General features: G+C 34.9%; 1 protein-coding gene and 1 long non-coding RNA gene across 11 annotated transcripts in view; one reads left to right on the forward strand and one right to left on the reverse strand.

The window, feature by feature from the left end:
• The window catches only part of Afg2a (AAA ATPase AFG2A), a 360,481-nt gene that overhangs the window by 125,213 nt on the left and 211,896 nt on the right, over positions 1-23,372 (forward strand). The window lies entirely within an intron of this gene.
• LOC147823392 (uncharacterized) overlaps positions 1-23,372 on the reverse strand; it is a 65,618-nt gene that overhangs the window by 27,644 nt on the left and 14,602 nt on the right. The window contains exon 2 of the long non-coding RNA XR_015443938.1: positions 16,037-16,126. This is a non-coding gene — a long non-coding RNA (uncharacterized LOC147823392). The remainder of the gene's footprint in view (positions 1-16,036; positions 16,127-23,372) is intronic.

A 23,372-nucleotide genomic window follows, 5' to 3' on the forward strand; every position in this document is an offset into this window, starting at 1 on the left:
TTAAAACTAAACAGTAGTCACATTACTTTTCTATGAGTTTTTAGTATTATCACTTTTACCTAGGGCATATGAATATGGTCTAATCTTGCATTGCATGCTTGATTCCAGATGTCTTTATGTGAATAGAGTTTGGGAATATTATACTAATATGTATAAGAAGCAGTGTCATGGATGTGTCAGCTTTGAAATTTTTTAATGAAATAGTACATAGATTTTTCTAGATAGGTATAGAAAAAATGAGAAGCCTTGGCTGGGTGAAGCCATCCCTTGGGACTGTACATCTCCAGAAGAAACTGAATTCCTTAGCAGAAAAAGTGATGTCAAATATTTTATTTTTTTAACCCCCATAAATTCTATCTTTCCTCTGAAAATGAGGTTGGAAGCTGATTCATAGAAATATTTGAGACTATTTGCCATAAAGTTCCTCAGATATGCCCGTGTTTAACTATAAATAATTCAGCCCTATTACTGTTCTGCTTCTCCTAAAGGACATTTTCTCCCTAAAGTAAGTTATTCTGCAGCTCATGCCACTTTTTAAAATTTCAAACTCTCCAGACTATATGAAAAGAGAACTTGTGAAGGTACCAATGACTATTAAACAAAATTAAACTGGTTTCTTATTTTCTTCTTGAATTCTACAGTTTCATCGTGCTTACTAATACCATCATGAAACTAACTCCTGCACCCTGTTAGCTCTAACAACATTACAGTTTTCCCTTCTGCTGTATCTGCTGCTCTTTTATTTCTGGTGAATTTAACTATCATTTAATATGAAATAAGCATTGAACAAATACTTTATCAGAATCTAATCAGGACACTAATTTTGTTTTTTAATTCAAAACTTATCTCATTTTCTTTTTTTACTCCATTCTTGTTGCTGTTGTGGCTCAATTCTTCCTGAGGATTACTGACGTTTTCCCTTAGCTGATTTTGGTTCCTCTGCCAGTTTATTCATTCTCCATTCCATCTTTATTCTCTTTTCATAGTACTCTTTCTAAAAGAATGTCTACCGTATCATTATTATTCTGCTGTATCAGTTAAGATTCACTAGAGGAACAGATTTAATATACACACACACGTATGTGAAGAGCCAAAGGAAGGTTGAAGGCTGGAATTTACTGCAGAGACTTGTGTAAGTCCATGTCAGAAAGTCAAAGCAACTGCATTGGAAGGCTGAGGAGCCCTTGCTGGAAGCCTGAAGGAGCTGGAGATGAAAGTCCAAAGACAATGGATTGGACCTGCACCAAAGAAGCAAAAAAGGAAGACTTTCTTATTTCCCTTTTTATTGTGTCAAGGCTACAAGCCTATTGGTTGGTGCCACCAACATCTGGGTAGGGTCTTCCCTTCCCAGTTTTCTGCCTATGTGTCAGTCATCCACAGATAGATCTAGAGTTTTACTAATCTGCTAGTCAGTTCTTATTCAAGGCAAATTTACATATCATAGTTAATGATCACATCTGCTAAGGATACACAAGAATTCTCTATTGTTGCCTCAACTCTAGTTCTTCATTCTGGCTTTTTTAGTTTTCAAAAGTTGTACTCTCCACCATCCTTATACAGTTATTTTGTTTTCACTGAATTATTTTGTTTTCACCCATTTATCCTGGGTATGTCTTCTGGTAATCAAGGGATCTATGCTTGCTACATCACTTCCTCTGGGCTTTTATCTCCTCCATGTAAGACCTTTCTCCTCACTTTTGCTCAGTTGTCTCATTCTTAATCTTTTCCATGAAGGTTTTATTTTGGGGTTGTTGTTTTTCACTTTTTACTAATTGGCTCTGCCAGTGTCTTTTCTGTAGCTTCTCTTCTGAACACTTAGCTTAGTTCTTGATTTTCTCTAATAATTCATCTCTTGCATCTCTTACTACCTATCATATTACTTGTAAAGTATCTTGAGGCCAGAGAGATAAAATAATTTTTGATAACTCTAAGATAAGATAATAAATATTGCCCATTGAATGAAAATAAGACAAAGAAATATTTAAATCTTACTAGTTTTCTAATGAAACCAATATCTGAGTAGAAACAGTTATTTTCAAATGATACTATGACAGCTTTTTCAATTCATCATTTATATAGTACTTGTAAAAATTTCAGGAGAGGACAGCCAAACCAAAGTTCGTTCTGCTGTCCAATGCAAAATTGTATTTTACAACTTTTATTCTACTCAGGATACTAGCTTTACTTTATAATCCCTTAGTAAAGAAATTTCAGAACTCTTCAGTTGGGATGTTTATGGAATTGTATTAAATATCTTTGGTTTTAGAATATAATTTTCTTTTTAAATAAAACTGATGTTGGTTTTTTAGCATAGATTATTTATTTTTGATGGGTGATAACTTTACATAGACTTTTTTTCCTGCCTCAGAAGCATTATTTCCATTAATTTATCTTTTATTAATTGTATTGTTTTTCACTCAAATATTAATTTTTATAGACTTTATTTCACCTGTGAATTTGAGGATATTTTTATTTGAGGCTATAATATGATAGTAACTAAAATATAGTTTGGCACATCCTTGCAGTTTTATTTACTTTCTTCTGGCCAGCTGCAAACAAGTACTTGTATGGGTTTATAGATAATCTCATTTTCACCTCATCCTACTCAGGGTTAACCTAGTAGTTATTCAGGGGGACACACAGTTTATACTAAACAATGTTTAACGTATACTGATGGTATTAATGTATTTCCTGTTTTGTGTTCACAATAAGAAGATTCTGAAAAACTGCCTTTATATAAATACTTTACTGACATTCCAGACAAGTGTAATCTTGTCTGCTGGTAGGCAGGAAAGAGTGATGTCTTGGAATGCTGTTGCGAAGGAAATCTCTTTGTTTTACACAAATGATACGCCTAAACCTTTTAAGAATATAATTTAAAAATGACAGCTCTTTTTGTATTTGCTTTCCTTTTTCCTTCCGTTTATTAATGTTGCATGCATTTAGTTCAGAAGTGCATTTAGTGTGAAAAAAATCCATTGTTTTTGAAAAAGAACCATCTTTCTGGTAGCTTGTTAGAAAATTGTTGGTGGAAATGATACAGGATATACATAAAAATAGAGTGTTATAAGTAATTATTACTTTTGTTCTCTTAGATGAAACTTTTTTTGGTACTTGAGTTAGGCTTTTTGATAATTTTCTGCAGGCTTAAAATCCTAAAACTTCACTGAAAAAATAACTTGAGGAGATTATTTCTAGAACACATATTTTTTAAAAGCTAGACTGAGTTTTTAAAAATTATTTAACGAGTCAGTAAGATTCATAAAATCAGTTTTGTAACTTTAATTTTGAGTATTCTAATGGATGAGATTTTATGTATCATGTTAGTTAATAATTCACTTAAAATTGTACTGAAGTTTTTGTTTAGCAACTGAAAAAAAATGATTGTTTGGACTTTTAAATAATTGCCAGACTAGTCATCATAGACTAGATGAATGTATAATGTCTGGGTTAGTGGTTCTTTTTCTTCTTCTTCCTCTTCTTCTTCTTCCTCCTCATTAATTACTTAACACTCATTCCCAACTTCAGCCCTTACTTTAAAAGCCAGCAAAATGCAGAATGATCAGTAAGACTGTCCAGATACTAGATTTTAAATGTTTGTTGCTAAATTTTAAGCTTTAGAAAAGTATTATGTGCTGTTTATGATCAGATAATTCTTCTAATGTTTCTTTGTCATAGCTTTGTATATTTGCTCAAAAATATGAACAGTAGAATTCTTCATATATGTTCATTCATAAATCTGCTGTGAAGAATTTTGAAATATTGAGGCTGCTACAGCTTCATTTGAGAGTCTTGGGCTAGGGGTGTAGCTCAGAGGCTGAGCACTTGCTCAGTATTCATGGGGCCCTGGCTTCAATCACCAGGGCTGGGCCAGGCAGTAGGGAGAATGTGCTTTCTATTTGAGAGATTGGGATGCTGAGACAGGAAGATTGATAGTTTGAGTTCATCGTAGGCAAGATAGTAAAACCTCATCTCTGGTGAAAGTCTTATAAAGGGCATATTTTAAGGCAACAGAGCTACAAACTAGTATGGTAGTTCCATGGTCTCAGAAACTCAGAGTCTTTCTAATTCAGCTATGGCATCCTTTCCACAAAATAAAATACCTCACTTATCACATCAGCTGGATTCTTATTCAAGTCAAGAGAAATAAGGCAATAGCTCCTTTTCTCCCTTTATGACCATAACCCATAAATAGAGTATTTATATCCATTGGGATAGGATGCTCTGTTTACTACATATACAATAGGAAAAAGATCTGTGAGAAATGTTGGAGGAATATATGAGGAAATTCATATAAATCATTTACCTTAGACCCCCTTCCAGAGTGAATTCTTGAGACAGAGTAGTTGTTACTGCTATTTTCTATAGAAAAAAGAATCAAAATATCATAGACTAATACCAGACTATAGCATTAAGAAATTTAAAGGTATTCATATGTTGTAGATTCTTTTCTGACCATGTCTGTTTGGGGATCTAAATGCCTACTGTGCCTGACTACTCATATCTTTCCCAAGCTTTGAGAAATTTTCTGCAGTTATTTCACTGCATAGGTTTTCTCCATTCTGTAACTGTTCTCTCTTGTCTACTCTTAATTATGCATATTTTTGTTTTAATGGGGTTCTAGAGATGCTGTTCTGTTCATTCTTATCTTTTCTTTACTATTATATGAATGTGATAATTTATCAGCCTTGTCTTCAAGCCCTGATACTCTTTCTTACACTTGATTTAGTCTGTTGGTGAATCTTTCAGTTGAAGTGTTTGGTTTGGTTTGTTGTTATGGTGGTTTATTTTGTTTTGTTGTTTGTTGATGTGACACTGTTGTGGCATGTATCTGGATATCCCTTTAAAGCCTCATGTTTTTTAGAGATGGCTGGATCTAGGGTGTGTGAATATGGATTAAGGGTGTGTGACCACTAAATTAGTTCACTAAGGACCTTTTTAGTAAGCAGCCTTCTCTTGATGATGTATCTTGGGTTGTTGGTTTGTTGTATAGTATAGGGTGACTTTATTTATTCCAAATGGATTTCATGGTGTAGTTTTCCTGTGTTGTATTTGGCTGTGATTAGTGGGTTTTGATATAAGCACCTGAGGGACTCAACTTTCTCTGAAGGTCTGAAAGAGTATAGTTACTCTGGTAGTTCAAGCTAGTGTGGTATAAACAGAAGTGTTATATGGGGTGCACTTTCTATGGTTATTCTTCCAGTCTTCTCAGCTGTATGTGATCTGAAAAAATAAGTGAGTAACTTGTGCTGAGGTTTCTCAGTGTGTGTTGATCACAGTAGGGTTCTCTTTCTGCTGTTGTTATGGAGGTAAATGTCCAAGAGTGGGCCTTGAGGCCCTCCATAGCCATGTCTACTTAGGGTTAGGTTGTCTTTCTGTTGAGGCCTTTTATCTCCTCTATTCTTTAAATTGAAGTATCTGCCAAGATCAAGCTGGACTAGGTGATGTCTATAATGAAGTGCAGTATCTCAGCTGGCTGAAGTGGAACTCAGCAGCAAAGCACCCTTCCAGTGTGCTGCTACTAGACATATGGGCTCAATCCCTCATAAGCACAAAAACAGCAGCAGCAAAACAAAACACAACAAAAAAAAAGGTAAATAAAGCAAAAGTAAAATAATAATAACCACTGTAATGCCAATAATAGGAAAGAAGAGGTCAAAATAGCAGATAAACAAAAATTTCAAAAATAATAAAACTAAATAAATTTTTAAAGGGAAAGAACAAAAAAAATAACAGGAGAGAAGTTAAGAAGGAAAAAAGAAAAAACTTTTTTAAACAATTAAAAAAGTAAAATTAAGGGGGAATAGTATGACAAAGGTTAAAAAAAAAAGAAAAGAGAAAAATCCAGTTAAAGAATGAAAATAAAATAAAAGTAACAAGCATGGTGAGAAATAAAAAATAATAAGAGATGTAAAAGATGTTGGGGGGAAAAACATCTATGTCCAAAAATTCCTTCAAGCCAAGATACTTGGAAACTTTTTTCTGTGGGTTCTCTTAGGTTGGAATCTGCCAGGGGATGATGGGTAACGTATAGACTGAAGCCCCAAACTGTATTTAAAGCTGATAAAAATTGTGGATTTCTCCTTAGACCTACTGGATTCTGTTACTATCAAAGTTGTTTGTATTGTCCACTTGACTCATGCTTGGAGCATGAGGCCCACCATCCGCAGCTGGGGAGCCAAAGCTGAAGTCTCCAGTGACTTTGTGCTGTTAATCTGGGTTGACTTTCTGATTTTCCATGCTGTTTAAGTTTATTTTCATTTCTTTATTGCATCACAGTATAATATAAAAATAATATACTTGCTGCCCTGTTTCTTCTCTCTTGAAAAGATATACAAAGTGTGCTTCTATTCTTTGGTCTTCCAGTCTTTCTAGTAGATATAAATTTGTGTGTTTGGAAATCTAGGATAGTTCCTAGTATTTATATATAATGAATCCCCCAAAATGATAAACTAAATGTAACATGTACAGTTGATCTAATATTTATGAGGTGCATGGGATAATTCTCCCAAAATATTAATAATAATTATGTAATTCCTAACTATATACTTTGATAAAATATTTTAGTATTAATTTTTTGTTTTCTAGGCTGTGTTTCCTAGTGAAAACATGTATTTATACGGGTCTTTTGTACTTTACCAGGTGCAGGGAATACTAAAGGGAATAGATAGAATATCTTTTAATGGGGCCTCCAACTTGGGATTGGAGACAGATGAAGAAGGAACTATAAAATAGTATGATAAATCTTGTGATGAGCCAAGTACAGGTGTTAGACCCAGTGAGAAAGAACCAACCAGAGACCAATATTAAATCCACACAGGAATTTATTACCGGCCAGGACCCAAGCCCAGCATCAGACTGGAGCCCCAAGGGGGGGGGGGAACGACACATGTTTTACACACCTTTGAGGCCAACAGTTTCGAGGCTCCCCTATGGGATAGAACTACCAAAGCAAGCAAAAGGTACAGAAGCAGAATGTCCTGCTGTTATAACATTTGTAAAACAATAGTTGATTAATTGTTGTTTCTAAAGAGACTTTCTAAGGGGAGGAGGTTTCTAAGCTTCCTTCTTCTGAGTTCATCTAAAGGGCAGGCAGGTGGGTCAAGCAGCAATATGGAGTCTGTTTTGCTAACTAGGGTCCTTCACAGGTAACTCTAAGGGGAAAAGAGTACAGAAAACACTAAAATAAGATTTAGAGAAAAGGAATGGAATCCGCCGGGTAAGAGTGCTAGATGTGATGGAGTGCAGAGGAAATTGAATGTTTCAGGAAAAGAGTAACATTATGTGGAAATCCTAAAATGGAGAGAACATACAATAAATTTATAGTTTAGTGTTGCTAGGGCTTAGAGGGAAAGATGAGAGTGATAAGAGTGAAGTTGAAGAAAAAAATCTATAGCCTAATCATCAGAGGCTTTGAATGCCATGTAAAATAAATTTTATTTTATCAGAGGTGTAAGGATAACCATTAACTTTTAAGTAGATTTCTATTTTAGAGTCCTCTAGTTGTAATAAAACAATGAAGAGTGGAGGTTTGTTGGTAAGAAAGACTTTTCAGCAACCTAGGAGCAGTTAACCTTGATTGACATGACTTTGATTAGGGAGTGGTGAAAGTGGGATGAAAGCTCAAGGATCTCTTATCAAAAATGATTAGGGTCAGAAGTGTTTCGAATTTTGTAGTTTTTTTTATATTTTAGAATATTTGCATACTTAAAATATTACTATTAGTGATTAGATCCTTAGCTCAACTGAGCAGGTTTAAGACAGATTTAAAACTTAGTATTTTCATGAGCATTTTGAAGCCACAATGTTCCACTTAGGTCTAGAATGACCCTCAAAAGGCTCACATGTTCAGAGGTTGGGCTTTTGGAAGCTGATTGGATCATGGGGGTGCTATACTCATAAGTAGATTAATCCACTGAAGAGTTCAGAGCTAAATGTGCTGTTAAGTGGTGGTGTCTGCTTAGAATAGGTGAGTCTTGGGAGTACAACCTGGTAGGGTGTATCCCTCCTTTCTCTGCTTCCTGGCCATCATGAAGTGAGCTACTTTTCCTACCAGATCCTTTTATCCTTACCTTTGTGCCTTGGAGCAGCTAAGTATGAACTGAATCCTCTAAGAACTGTGGATTAAAATAAACTTCTACTCAGGCCGGGGATTTAGCTCAGTGGTTCAGCCGCCTGCCTCGCAAGCACAAGGTCCTGAGTTTGATCGCTGGTACCAAAAAAATAAATAAATAAACCTCTGCTCCTTTAAATTGTGAATGTTGAGTATTTTGCCCCAGCAATGAAAAAGTGATTAAGACACATGGGAGTGGATAATATCCCTCAGGATGGGTGTGTAGTAGCTGAAAAAAAAGTTGATAGGAAAGAACTCAGGTGTATATGAATATTTAAAGACGAGCTAAAGGGGAGTTCTTTTGGAGTGCTGAGGAGATTACCAGAATGAAGAAAATGAATAAGAATCCTAAAGAATCCTATTTCAAGAAGGAGGTAGAGGTAAAATAAAATATGAACAATTTTCATAAGACTCACTCACAGATAGAACATTACCCAAGCAAGCTGAGCAGTGACTAGGAATTGAAGAAGTAGAGTGGCAGCTATTAATGTAGGTCCTCTTCTAGTTAGTTCTGCTATGTGAAGGGGAGGATGAAACGTGGTACTATAGAGGTATCAAGGTCAGAAAAAGCTTTGTGTTTTTAAAATGAAAGATTTTGAACATGTTTAGAAAGCAAAAGAAATTTATATATGGAAGGGTTTGAAGATTCAGAAGAAAGACTATACTAAACTAGAATTTGTAAGTTTAATTCAAGAAGTTAAGAGATTTCCAATACAGTGTCTATTTGCCATGTGACAGAAGACTAAATCAACTACCAGGAATAAAAAGTGGTCTGGATGGGGATCAGAAGAAAATGGAAAAACTTGAAATAAGTTTAGAGAAGAATGAAAGAACTATCCAGGGGAGAATGCTGGGTAAGCATAAGGATCTGTATGAGATTCGAGAAAAAAATTTTGAGATTTCTCTCTATTGGTAAGTTTTAATTGTGTAAAATAAAGGCAGTTAGAATGATTGGGACAGAGTCTTGCCATGGAAAGGAAAGGAAAATGAAATGGATAATATAAGTAGTGATTCCAAAGTTTATTTTTTTAATTAGGAAGAAAATTTTATTTACCATGCTATCCATTAGGTCTCCAGAACTTTGTTATCTTATAACTGAACATGTATGCCCTTTGATCTGCATCTCCGCATTTCCCCTTTCCTTAATGCTAATGACCAGCCTTCTGAGCTTAACTTTTTAAGATTTCATAGTACTTTATCATTCTGTATCTGGATTATTCCACTTCACATAGTTGTTCAAGGTTCATCCATGTTGGTTTTAAGGCTCAATAATTTTCCATTGTGTATATCATCTTCTGTACCCAATCTTCTTTCGATGGACACTTAAATTGTTTCAAGAGCTTGCTAATGTGAATAATACTTTCAGTGAATCAGTGAACAGAGGAGTGCACCTGTCTCTTAAAGTTCAGCTTCATTACCTTTGGCTACCCAGAAGTGGAATTGCTGGATCATATAGTAGTGATATTTAAAATTTTTTTTTGAGGAGCTTTCATACTTTTCCTTAATGGCTGTATCTATTTACATTCGCACCAACAGTATACTAGGGTTCCCTTTACCTATATCTTTGCCAATATTTGTTGCATTACTTTTTTTGTGTGTGGTAACGGGGATCGAACTTGGGACCTTGAGATTCTGAGGCAGGCGGCAGAACCACTGAGCTAAATCCCTGGCCCTTGTTTTATTTTTTAATAATGACCATTCTAATAGGTGTGAGACAGTATCCTTGTGTCCCTTTTGATTTGCATTTCTCTGGTGAATAATGATATTAAAAACTTTTATATATTTGCCCATTTATATGTCTTCTTTGGAAAAATATTCAGGTCCTTTGTCCAGTTTTAAATTAGGTTATTTGTTGTTTTGTTGTCAGTGTAAGTTCCTTATGTATTTTGGATATTAACTCTTTATTCTTTATTTGGTTTCCGGATATTTTCTCCCATTTTCAAACTTTAACATGCATATGACTCACTTCTAGATCTGGGATAGAACTTGAGATTTTATAATTCTGAGGAATATTTGGAAAAGGATAATGATCTGAGTATTTTCTATTTTAAAAAGATTATCAAGTAACTGATATGCCCATGAAGGTTTGAGAAACATCTAGTTGGAGAATGGTTGACGTGTATAGTATAATCTAAAGAAAAAGATAGGGGGTGAACCTTCCATGCCAGCGTACCACTGTCCCCAGCACTGAGGAGCAGAACTACACCCAGCACAAAGGAGGTGAACCTTCCGGGCCACTGTACCACTGCCCCGAGCGTGGAGGAGCAGAACTGCCCCCAGTGCTGAGGAGGTGAGCTGCGTGGGTGCCATCAGCACACATCCACCCCACCCCACCCCCATTGAAATGAGAACGCACGTAAACAAGTCTCAAAACCAGACTTCCAGATCACCTAAAGCAACCTCAAAAGGGAAATGAGATGGAACAATCTGATACTCAACCACCTGGACTTCCTGAACTGGCAACAAAAGAGGATCTGGAAAAAATGAAATCAGAAATAATTTCTCAGATAACAGCAGAGATTGTGCCCATAGTGCAAGACATGATTAATCTAGAGAGGACACAAATAAAAAAATAGAGGAGCAATTTCTGCTTCTTTGAGAAATGTCTGTTCATTTCTGATGCCCATTTTTAGATTGGCTCTTTAAATTTGAGAAGCCTGATTTTTTTAAGTTCTTTATAGATTCTAGATAGTAGACCTTTGTTTGAGGAACAGCAGGTGAAAATTTTTTCCCACATTTTGTGTTGTCTCTTCACACTGTTAGTGGTTTCTCTTGCTGTGCAGAAGCTTTTTAATAAGAAGAGATCCCACTTGTTGACTGTTTGTGCTAGTTGACGGGCAACTGAGGTTTTGTTCATAAAATCTTTTCCTACACCAATGTCTTCAAGAGTTCTTCCTAAATTCTCTTCCAGCTGGTTTAGCGTGGTTTTTTTTGATATTTAGATAGTTAGTCCTTTTCTATTTTAGTTTAGTGCATGGTGAAAGATATAGGTCTAGTTTTAATATTTGCCAAGTTTTCCAGCACCATTTATTACAGAGGGTATCTTTCTTCCAGTGAGGTTGTTTGGCTCCTTTGTCAAAGATGAGGTGGCTGAGTATGTCTGGAGTTGTTTCTGTATTTTCTAATCTGTTCCAGTGATCCTCTGGTCTGTTTCTTTGCCACTACCATGCTGTTTTTATCACAGTACCTTTGTAGTATAGTTTCAAGTTGGGGGTTGCAAAATCCCCTGCCATGTCTCTGTTGCCTAGAATTGGTTTTGCTATTCTAGGTCTCTTCTTGTTCCAAATGAATTTTTGGATTGTTTTCTCAAGGTCCATGAAGTATGCTGCTGGGATTTCAATTGAGATTGCATTGAATCTATATAGCAGTTTTGGAAGTATGGCCATTTTCATTAGGTTGATTCTTCCTCCCCAGGAGCAAGGGATGTCTTTCCATTTTCTGATACTGTCTTCAATCTGTCTTTTCATAGCGCTATAGTTTACAGAGAAGAGGTCTTTGATTTCATGTTCAACATCACTGGTAATTCTAGACATGCAAATGAAAACGACGCTGAGATTCCAGCTCACCCCAGAAAGGATGGCTGCTATTCTGAAATCAACCAATAACTAATGTTGGCAGGGCTGGGGGGAAAGAGGAACACTGCTCCACTGCTGGTGGGAGTGTAGACTGGTGCAACCACTGTGGAAATCAGTATGGAGGTACCTCAAAGAACTAGGACTGGAAGTCCCATTTGATATAGCTATTCCCCTGCTGGATATCTTTCCAAAAGAATTAAAAGAATCATACCACAGTGATATATGTGCACCCATGTTCATAGCAACACAATTTATTATAGCTAGAACTTGGAAACAGCCCAATTGCCTATCAACTGGAGACTGGATAAAGAAAATGTGGGGTTTTTTTTTTTATAAAATGGAGTACTACTCAGCCATACAAAATGAGAAATTACATGCATTTATAGCTAAATGGATGTATATTCAAACAATACTCTTAAGTGAAATAGGACACAGATGTGTAAATACCAAATAGTTTCTCTAGTGTGAGAGACTGAGAGTGTAAATAAGGACTAAAAGGTATAATAGATAATGTGAAACAGGAAGAAAGGGGGCAAAGGGAAAGGGAAAGAGGAGGGTAGGGGAAAGGAAAGGGAATGATGAGATATTGATGAGAAAATGAAAAAATAGAAACAAAGTCTTTGTAAATAGGGAAGGATGGAGGGGTTGAAGGGAGGGCAGGGGAATGGGGAAAAGATAAGAACCAAGAGAGATTATGTAAAGGTGCAAATTTCCAATGATGAATGTCATTATATTGTATACCTAAAATGTACCAGTAAAAGTAATTACAAAAAATAGAGGAGCTGACGAACATGATAGAATCCCAACATAGGAAACAAATGGAATTCATAAAACAAATGCAGAAAGATTTCCAGGAGATTAAAAACTCCATTGAAAGTTTACGCAGCAGAATGAGCCAATGTGAGGACAGAATTTCAAATATAGAAGATAAGATTGCAGTGACCAGGAAAAGAAAAGTTTCTTTAAAATTGTAAGGGACCACGAGAAATCAATCCAGCAGCTGCTAGACAATGCAAGAAGAATAACGCAAGACTGATTGGAGTCAATGAAGAAACAGGAGAGAGTGCAAATGAAATAAAAAAACTATTCACAGAAGTCATGGCAGAAAACTTCCCAAGCAGAACAAAAGAACTTAACATACAGATAAGTGAGGCATATAGGACTCTAACTACCCTTGATCAAAAGAAAAGATCTACACATAGCTTTATAATAGTTAAGATTCCAGAAACCCAACAGAAGAACAAAATTCTACAAGCAGTTAGAGAAAAGAAACAGATCACATACAAAGAAAGCCCATCAGAATAACAGCAGACTTCTCAACGCAAACCCTCAAGGCAAGAAGAGCTTGGAGTGACATATTCCAAGCCCTAAAGGTAAATAGCCTCCAACCCAGATGATTTAACCTGCAAAACTTTCTTTCAAAATTGATGGAGAAATAAGATACTTTCCATGACAAAGAGCACCTTAGGAACTTCATGAATACCAAACCAGCACTCAAAAGATTTTAGACAATATTCTGGGAAAAGACAATGAAGATCACAATCCCAGGAATACCAGCAGAATGAATCCATGGGGTAGGACAAGAAATTAAATGTAAATGGAGAGAATCAAACAAAAAGAAAAAGTCATGACAATGCTAAGTCGTTATGTATCAGTTATAACCATCAATATTAATGGTCTCGATTCACCAGTTAAAAGTAATAGACTGGCAGAATGGGTCAAAAAGCAAGATCCAACAATATGCTGCATACAAGAAACACACTTATTTCAAAAAGAAACTCATAGACTGAAAGTTAAAAAGGGTAGAAAACAATACTCCGTGTGACAGGAACCCAAATAAAAGCAGGAGTAGCTATCCTCTTCGAGATCAAGTGGATTTCAAACCAAAATCTGAAACACTTCTGGTCTTAAGACTTTCAGATAAAGAATAGTCAACTTGTACGTACAACTCTATTGTGAACATGTGTGTTTTCATTTCTCTTAAGTAAAAACTTAAGAACAGAACTGTTGGTTCTTAACAGTAATACAACAAATTTCTATATTGTTTTCCAAAATGGTCTTACCATTTTACATTCATATTAGCAGTATTAGAAAGTTCTGTCTGGTTGACACCTAAGCTGACATTTGTTCTTATAAAACTTTTAACTTTATCTTCCTAATGATTGTATAATTTGATCTTGTTATTGTACTTATTAGTATTTTTCTGATTCTAGTGTTGCACACCTTTCCTTGTGCTGTACTGGCTATTTATCATCTTGTGTCTACTTTTTAATTGGGTTGTCTATTAATGAGCTGTAAGAGTTCTTTATGTATTCTGGTCATAGGCTATATGTGTTATAAATATGTTTTGTTTAAGCATTACTTTTCATTTTTTTAACGATGTCTTTAAACTTCTAAATTTTGATGGACTCATTTATCAATTTTTTTCTTTTATACATCCTGTTTTTTGTATTTTAGGAAATTCTTGCCTACCCTAAATTCATGAACATTTTTCATTATTTCTTCTTAAAGTTTTATAGTTTTAGTCTTTCATATTTAGGTTCATAGATCCTTTCGAGTTATTTTTATGTATGGAAATAAAGCGTTGAGGTTAATTTTTTACGTACAGATACTAGTTCTTCTAGTACCATTTGTTGAAAACGCTATCTTTTCCTCTGCTCTTGAGTTGAGTTTATGTTCTATAAAATGTTAATGGTTAAATAATCTTTCACAAATGAGTGGACCATATATGTGTGGTTCTATTTCTAGATTCTCTGCTTTATTCCTTTGATCTATATGTCTTTTCTATGTCTTTACTTATGCCAAGATTGCCTTGATAACTGTAGCTTTAGAGGAAGTCTTAAAATTAGATAATAAATGTCTTCCAACACTGTTATTTTTTTTTCTTTTTACTTTTCTAGGTCCTTTTACTCCTGCATAATTTTTAAATTTCAATATCCAATTCTTCATTTATAACAAGTATACATAGACCTGAATTTTTATGTATACCTTGTGTTTTCTAATCCTGCTAAATCAAATACAAGTTCTAGGGGCTCCTAGAGATTTCTTAATATTTTCTCTGTAGATGATCATTTCATCTACATATAAAGATTTTACTTTTACCATACCAATCCTATGCTATTTGTTTCCTTTTATTGCCAGACTATTTTGGCTTGGGCCTATGTTTCAAAGTTTAATGGACAGATGAAGAGAAGGCATATCTGCCCACGTTCTCCACCATAGGGAGAAAGCATCTTTTCCATTCATATAAGATGTTTTTGCTGGAAGTATGGAGTACATGTCTTTTATCTGTTGAAAAGTTTCTGTTCTACTTCTAGACTCCTGATAGTTTTTACCATGAACAGCTGTAGAATTTAGTCCAATACTTTTTCTCCAACTAGTGACAGGATCATATGGCTTTTTCCTTTCTTCTGTTAAAGTGATGACTTATAGGGGTGGATCTGCCAATGCTGAATCAACACTGCCATCCCTATAATAAAATCACTTTCTACATACTGCCAGATCTAACTTCTATAAGTTTTTTTTGTTAAACAAATTTCTATCTATGTTCATAGTTTTTTCTTCTATTATCTTTATCCAGTTTTAGGATTAGCACAATGTTGATTTCCTAAAATGAGGGCAGAAGTGTTCCTTCTTTTTTCTGCTTTAAATGTTTGATACAATTCATCAGTTAAAATGTGTATGAGCCTGTTGTTGTCGTATAGGTAGGTTTTCAAGCTAGGTATATACTTTCTTTAATAGGTGCTATTCAAATTTTATATTTCTTCCAGAGTCAGTTTCCTTAATTTGTATTCCAAGGTACTTCATAAAAGTTGTCAAATTTATTTCAAAAAAGATTTTTGTATTATACTTTCTATATCCTTTTAAATTCTGTAAAATCTGTGGTAATGTCCTCTAAATCTTGATATTGTAATTAAAAATGTATAATTGATATTGTGTATTATGAAGAAAAGGTCTAAAGGAGTAGGGAAAGTGGGAGGGATGGGGAAAGGAAACAAGGGAGAAGAAAAAATATGAGAACAGGAAAAAAAGTGGAAACAAAGTCTTTGTAAATAAGGAAGGGTGAAGAGGGTGAAGGGAGGGCAGGGGAATGGGGAAAAAAATAAGAACCAAGATACGTCATGTAAAGGCACAAGATCCCAGTGATGAATGTAACTCTATCGTATACCTAAAACATACCAATAAACTCAATGGAAAAAAAAAAGTTTTATAAATAGAGTAAATTTCAGGGGACTAAGTTACTAGTAGTCTCAATGTGTGAGACCACTTGTCTAAGTTACTTTTCTTGTTGCTGAGACAAAATACCCGGCATTCAAAGTTAAAGGAGGAAAGGTGTATTTGAGCTCACAGTTTGCAGAGGTTTCAGTCCATAGTCAGCTCCAAATCTGGCTCCAAGACAGGGTGGGTGGCATGGCAGAGCGGCATCACAGAGGACAATCTATGGCAAAGAGAGAGGAGACAGAAAAGCAACAAGTCACTGGCAGCAAGAGCTTGCCTGCCTTTCCCTTTTATCCCAAACTGGCTACAGGTCTGGTGATTGGTTCCCCAGATACCCAGGATGGGGCTTCCATCATCCACACCCTTAATCCACATTCACACACCCTAATCCAGCCACCTTTGAAACTCCCCACCTATGATAGCTTGAGGCTTTGTGGGGACACCTAGGTACAAGCCATAACACCATCCATAATGATTTGAGTAGTCTCTGAATTTGGTTCAGAAGTATTTTTGTCCTTTTTAACAGTGTTATTTTACTAGAGGCAACATATTTTTGTCATAGAGACTCTTGTCATTGAGACATTTTTGTTATAAACACGTTAAGGTCCATATACAGAAAGCAGACCAATTTCAAATTTTTAAATAGAATCTTGACGATAGGACAATATAAAAACAAGATACCACTTTTTATGAAACTTAATAATCATTATGTTACTTAGCCTTTATAACAGTGTAAGTTACTAAGACAGATAGTTTATGCTAATTTGACATATAAAAGTAGGACTACCCTCCCTTATAAACCCTGCCACATCATTTTGCAAATAAATTTTGTAAGTAATGGTTTAATAATAAAAGTTACAAAATGTATTTCTCTTTTAATGCTTTCAGTAACTTGATTTTAACTCACTTGTTCCTTTGTAAATTAACTACATTTTGTACTGAAACCTGTCCTTATGTCTATGTACTATTCATATACATGTTGGTTGTGAAGAGCCTGGGAAGAATCAACCTTTCATTTCTTGTAAAAATTTCCACTATAAACTCGGAAAAATAAATCTGCCATATTTATATATTTGTGTATTAATAAAACTTTCAAATAAAAGACAAATAATGCATATATTCAAATGTTTAAAATAATTATCTGCAAGAGTAATATCTATATATATCTACTTTTTGCAGTGAGCATGTTCTCGAAATTATTTTAAAATGTATGTTACATATATTCTTTTGAAAATAATTGATTATATTTGTTTCTGAACATAAATATAAATCTGCTAATTCAGTTAATGTTTTTAAGTTGCCTGAGCTGAACTTTCTACCAGTCCCTAGCACCATAACTAGATTTTTACTAAATTTCAATCCATGATGAGTCAAGACAAACAACAATCATAGGGCAATGTGGAGTTCATTCAAATGAAATGAATGGTCTTTATCTTAAATGCCAGTAGTTGGCCTATTTTATATAGATACACATATTATTTTTCAGAAAGTATTTAACTGGTTCCAACTTGTTGTAATTGTGCCCACTAATAATGAAAATCTTTGATAGTTATTATGGGAAAATTATAAGCATCTGCATATCTTAGTAAAATTTTTTAGCAGCACAACAGAAAATGTGTGGCAAGTTTATTCTGTGATAGTAAACCAAGGTTTATAAATTTTGAGATTTATAATTAATTCTATAGTTATTATATCTGTTATACTGAAAATTAGAGCTATTACTATAGTTAAGAAAAATACTAATCTTAGTCACAGAAATTAAATTATGTGAAATTTTAGGTCTTTGAGGATGCTTTATTATTGAAGCATTCATCTTTTTTGTATCTAAACCAAGCCACAAATAATTGATTTTGATAATAATCATTTATCAAAGTACTTTGAAAATAAAAATTTTTATTTCTTTTTAATGGTACTTTAATCTTTTCAAGTCAAGAAAGTACATTTATAAATATATTTATTTTCAGGAACTATTTACACTCCTTTTGAAATTTAACCTACTCCTTTCTTGTAAGCAAGGTCAGGTAGACTGTCTAATTTGCCAGCATATACAATGAAGTTAGCTTAGTGATAATTATAATCCCTTTTTACAAATGAAAAGATGAGGGGACAGAAAGTATCAGGCATTTTGACAGGAAGCAGGCAGTAAAGCAGTGGAAGGATAATCTAGCCCTGTGGATTGACAGTTTTTCCAATTCCTCTAAGAATTACTATAATCAATGTTTTTATTATACTGAGTATAGACATTGATGAAAAATTTGGAAAGAGCACATCCTCATAATTGTCTATATTTGTTGATTTCATTTACCTTTTAATATTCTTTTAATAAACATGTTTGTCTTTCTCAAGAAAAGTTCAATTAATGTAAGGTTAAACTGTATAGATTACCTAATTCAATTTATTTGCATACTGTAAGTAACATGATTATGGTAACTGCTTTCTCTGGTTTTTGTTCTGGTATGATCTGAACCAGATTATAGTTTTATATACTGTGTCCTGCACTGTGTGCCAGATGTAAGGGAAGCCAGTAAATAACTTAATATCCAGAGAGATGCCAGCTTTACTTGAAAATGGAAGATGTCTTGTAAGTGGGACTGTTGTAAACCACACAATAATTATAAAGCTCCATAATTATAAAGGGTATTTTCTTTTCTTTCTTTATCCAATCTTAAGTGGTAAATATGATTAAAAGCAGAATCATTTCCTTCAGTAAAGAGGAAAAATATTTTTATAGTCAGTTGTTGAAACAAAAGACAGCTTTACTGAAATGGCAGTAAGTCCATATAGAACCTTCCATGTAAGATTTTCAGACTCCTGGGCTCTTTAATTCTGTTCCTTGATTGTTTGTTGAAGTTAATCATACTAATTTATGAATAATTCTAAATGTCCTTGTATTTTTCTTTTTATATATAATCTTTGAAAATCTGTGAGTTTTGTTTCCCCACGTATTTGGACCTATGGAAAAATTAAACTACCTTAGATAATGTACTGAAAGCAGATTATTTTCCTGGCTGTAAATAATTTATTTTCTCCTTTCATTCTCTTGAGACATATTCTCTAGAGGATCCATTAATATTTAATGAATATGGCTTTACATTGCTACTTATCTTTTTATTTATCCCTAAATTGGAAGCTTCTAAAAGGCAGAGATTTATTCTATTAATTGTGATATCCCTATTGCCTATATTTTACATAGAGTTAATTTTCAACAAATCATTAATAAATTATTATTCTGATTGTTTTCTTGCTTTTTTTAACAATTTGGAGAAGAATTTTAATCTTAGGCACAGTAACAGCTTGTGTATAAGTTTGCCAGCTCTTTTATACACTTGCTCAGTTCTCGAAACAAGTTGGCATAAGTCAGAAGAACATACATAATGAGCAAAAAGACATAGGAGCCTTTAAGCTGGCTTTAATGTCTTCATTTATGTATTATGGCAAATAGCATAGTAGCTCTTCAAATAAAATTCCCTGCTGATATGACAAATTGAGCAACTGATGAGACAGCACAGCTGATGGAAAATTATTTCTCTTGAGTTTCACTCTGTTACATTATTTTGTAAGAGAGGAATTTGAAGTTTACAGTTCAAAATAATTTCCACAAAATTAATTCTTAGTGGTGAATGGGTTAATATTAATAGTTGGAATCTCAAGTTAAAAAATTTGAATCTCCAAACAATAATAATAATGACAAAGTGGAAAATGTTAAGATCACTTTTTGAGAGTTCACTATGTACCTAGGAATATTATCTCATTTAACCTTCCCAACAAGTTTCTGGCAAATATTTTCTCATTTTATAGATGAGGATATTGATCCTCAATGATGTATATCCATTTGGGGTACTGGTCAAAAGAGTAATATATCTATTTGACAGTGGAATTCTAATAACTGAAAGCATATGAAATTTTAAATTAAAAATAATTTACTTTTAACATATATGATATTCCTTATTACTTGAATTTTTGGGGGGGAAGTTACATGTGAAATACTCTTAATGATTTATAGCAATACTTTAGTATAGAAGGAGTCCTAGTCTAGAAATATCCAACATAATTTATAGTATACCTTTAATATCTATAATCCTTTTAACATGTGATAAATGTCAACAGAAAAAGAATTTGCTACCTTTTTTATTTTGTTAAAAAAGTTCTGTTAGATTAGAAAATAACAAAGATTTCTGGTTTGAAAAAAATGATATGATAGTTATTGAGGGTTATAGCTTTACAGATTTTATAATAATATTAATTACTCCAGCAGCATTCAGAAACCTTAGTATTTTCCATTATGACCTTCTATACAGATTCCCATGGTCCTTCTTAGCCCCAAGTCTTGGAACAAACAAGGCTTTAGTAAATAAAAGTCAAAATAGAAATTTAAAATATGGCACATTACATGGAGTGTTAGCTTGCTGAAACTGTGGTTGCTTCCTGCCAGTGAATCAATTTTCACAGTGCCATTGCTAATATATAAGCACAAAAGAGTCTAATAAATAATTTCAGAGCAAATGAATATATTTTCAAAAAGGAGAAATGAAAAGGGAGAAAATTTGCTCAATTTTAGAACTAGTAAATATTTTATAATTGAAAGGGTCTTTAGTGATAATGTATCTTAGCCTGCTTCCCCACTAAAATTGTGGAAACAGCTTTCTTATCTGAAGAAAACCAGGGGCTCCAGGCCAGAAATGATAGCAGAATGAACAGTTTCCATGAGTTTTTTGTCTTCTTAATAATGTCCTGGCAGTTGTTCACCCCATCCTTAACGTAAGACAGGAGAGTAGCAGAACAGTAACATCAGGACAGTCAGGCATGAGTTTCCCTTTAGTAGAGTGATTTTATCCTGTGGGAGGGAAATTTAAGAGAGATAGGGAACAAAACAGAGAAGTAAGTGAAGAGAAATATAGTAGAAGCAAGGCTGGAGGGCAAAGGCTGAACTCCCAAGCTTTGAGATACTGGAAGAGAGGACATCAGAGAGAACATGAAGGAGGAAGCAAAGCGAACCAGAAAGGCAAGAGACACTGTTCATTCACCTGAAAGTTTCATAAAATCAAGATAGTTGAGGAAAGAAGATGAAAAGAACAGAGCAAGTGTAAATGTGTAAAACCTAAATAACAATAACAACAGGATTTTTTTTAAAAAAAGGAAAAAAAATACCCAGCGAGACTGAAGAAGGGAAAGAGATCAAGCAGACAAGGAAAAAGATTCTAAAGATACTGAAATTCTTCTGGTGTTAGCAGTTCTGTGTTAGTGTTCAAGACAGAGCCAGCAAATATGCTGTGTAGCCCCTTCAGGTCTGTAGTAAGATCAGTGCTGGACACAGGGCTGTTTCTGACTTCTGGCATTGAGAGCTGGGGCCCTTCCCCAGTCAGCAGCCTTCCTGATGTCTCTTGCCCAAGTCTCCCCACCAGTGATCCTATCCACACAGCCCTCTCAGCTGATATGGCTTCCTCTGCTGGAGACAGCCTGAGGCTATTCTCAAGTCTGTGTGCTGTTGGCCCCTCCCAATTCTTGAATGGGCTCCAGTGTTCCACACCTTTGAGTATTTTCACACTCTGGCTAAAGGGGAAGGAGGCTGCCCCCCTCCCCAGGGTCATTTGCTTGTATCTAGGGTCACAGTGCAGGAGGTCAGTGTCCCCTTCCTGCCACCAGTCAAGGCTACCTGCCCTCCAGTGTCTCTGGTCCCTGAGGAGAGGGGATATCTTCATCATTTTGTGCCCGGGGTTGGTTTTAGTGGCCCTGGGTGGTCCTGGGAGTGAAGTCTGGCTGGACCCAGTGTGTCTACTTCTCATCATAAATTCCCTCAATCTGCTGACCAACTGCCAGCAGTCCACCGTGTCTGGACAGCTCTTCCCTTCTTTCTCTCAAAGCAGCAAAGTGGCCCTGGAAAAAAAGTGGTGCTGGTCTGGCATCAGAGTTCAAGCACACGCCTCTCTGCCCAAAATGGCAGTCCTGTGCGCGAGCTGCCAATCACGGGACCCTCGCTTACCAACCTTTTTTCCTCCAGTGTGGGCTTTCCAGGGAATATTGTCTCAGGCTTTCACTGCTGCCTCCGGCTATACAAGACTGTCCCAATCCAGGTGCTGTCTCTGTTTCTGAATCAGCAGCAGAGTTATTTTCGCTGATCTTCCCAGGGGCGGGTACCAATCCACTGGATTGCATGTACTTTGATCTTTGTCAGTGATCTATTCTGTAGCAGCAGATCCTATTTTCTTCTCTCTCACTTGCCTCTATGCCCTTCCATGCCCTCTGCACCCTTTTTTGGTGTTTGTGCTGTTGATTTACAGGATCTGGGCACCTTGTCCTGGAGAAGTTGTGCTCCAGGCACTCACTACTCTACCATTTTCTTCCTTCTGGCTGAATTTTAAGGATTAAAAACGGAAAAATAAAAATAGTTGGAAAGCAGTGAATATTCAACCACTAATAGTTTTGTCAGTTATGATGTAACCATGTAAGCTTAATTTGGTTGGATTTTAATTTCCAAACTAGTAAAAATTGATAATATCAACTATATAATAGGAAAGATGAGGTAAAAAACATATATAAAGCAAAAAGCATGTCACCTGCTACTTGATGTATGTATTTGTTTTTGTTGAAGAAAGTTAAAAGATAGAAACAAGTTGTACTTCAAAGATCTCGGTAAAGGTAATCAAGAAGAGCAGCAGGTAATTTTGACAAAATTAGAGAATGTGAAGCTCTTGGCAACATTTTTTCTATCTACTCTTATTTTCTGCCGGCATCCCCTTTTCTCCTTGCCTCTCCCACTTAATGTTCTGATCTATGTATACAGATTTCCTCTCTGTTCTTACTTATTAATTTTATTCCCTTCTCTCTCTTTCTCTCTCTTTTTTTTTCCCTGAGTTTTTTGAGACAGGGTCTCACTGTGTAGTTGAGGATGGCCTTGAACTCACCATGTAGAACATGCTGACCTTGAATCTTGAACTTGAAGCAATCCTCTTGCCTCAGCCTCTGGAATGCTGGGATTATAGGAATGCCTCATCACTTCTGGCTCAATGTCTTTTTTATTTTTTTTAATCTCATTTCTCTCCTTTTTTGCCAGTTAAAATATGTATTGGTTTTATTCTCTAATATAGTACATATTTTAACTTTCTGAGTAACTAAAATGTTGCTTGTATGTTAATTTTAAACCAGACAAGATTTTGTTACAAACAAAAATGTATTTTGGTACTGAAATAATTTATATATCTGATTTATTTCACTTAAAGTATGGTCTAAATCGGACACCCATGTTTAAATACCTTATTGTTTCTCTGGAGTGAGAAACCGAAAGTGTAAATGAGGATCAAAATGTATAATAGATATTGGGAAATGGGAAGAAAATATTCAAATGGAAAGAGGAACAAGGGAGGGCAAAAGAAAGGAAGGGACAAGAAAATAAGAATATAAATTTAAAATGGAAACAAAGCTTTTGTAAATAAGGAGGGGAAGAGGGGTTGAAGGGAAGGAAATGGGAA

Source organism: Heterocephalus glaber, unplaced genomic scaffold (assembly GCF_053883595.1).
Source record: "Heterocephalus glaber isolate CG9 unplaced genomic scaffold, H.glaber_assembly_v1.0 deba00001586, whole genome shotgun sequence".
NCBI lineage: Eukaryota > Metazoa > Chordata > Mammalia > Rodentia > Bathyergidae > Heterocephalus > Heterocephalus glaber.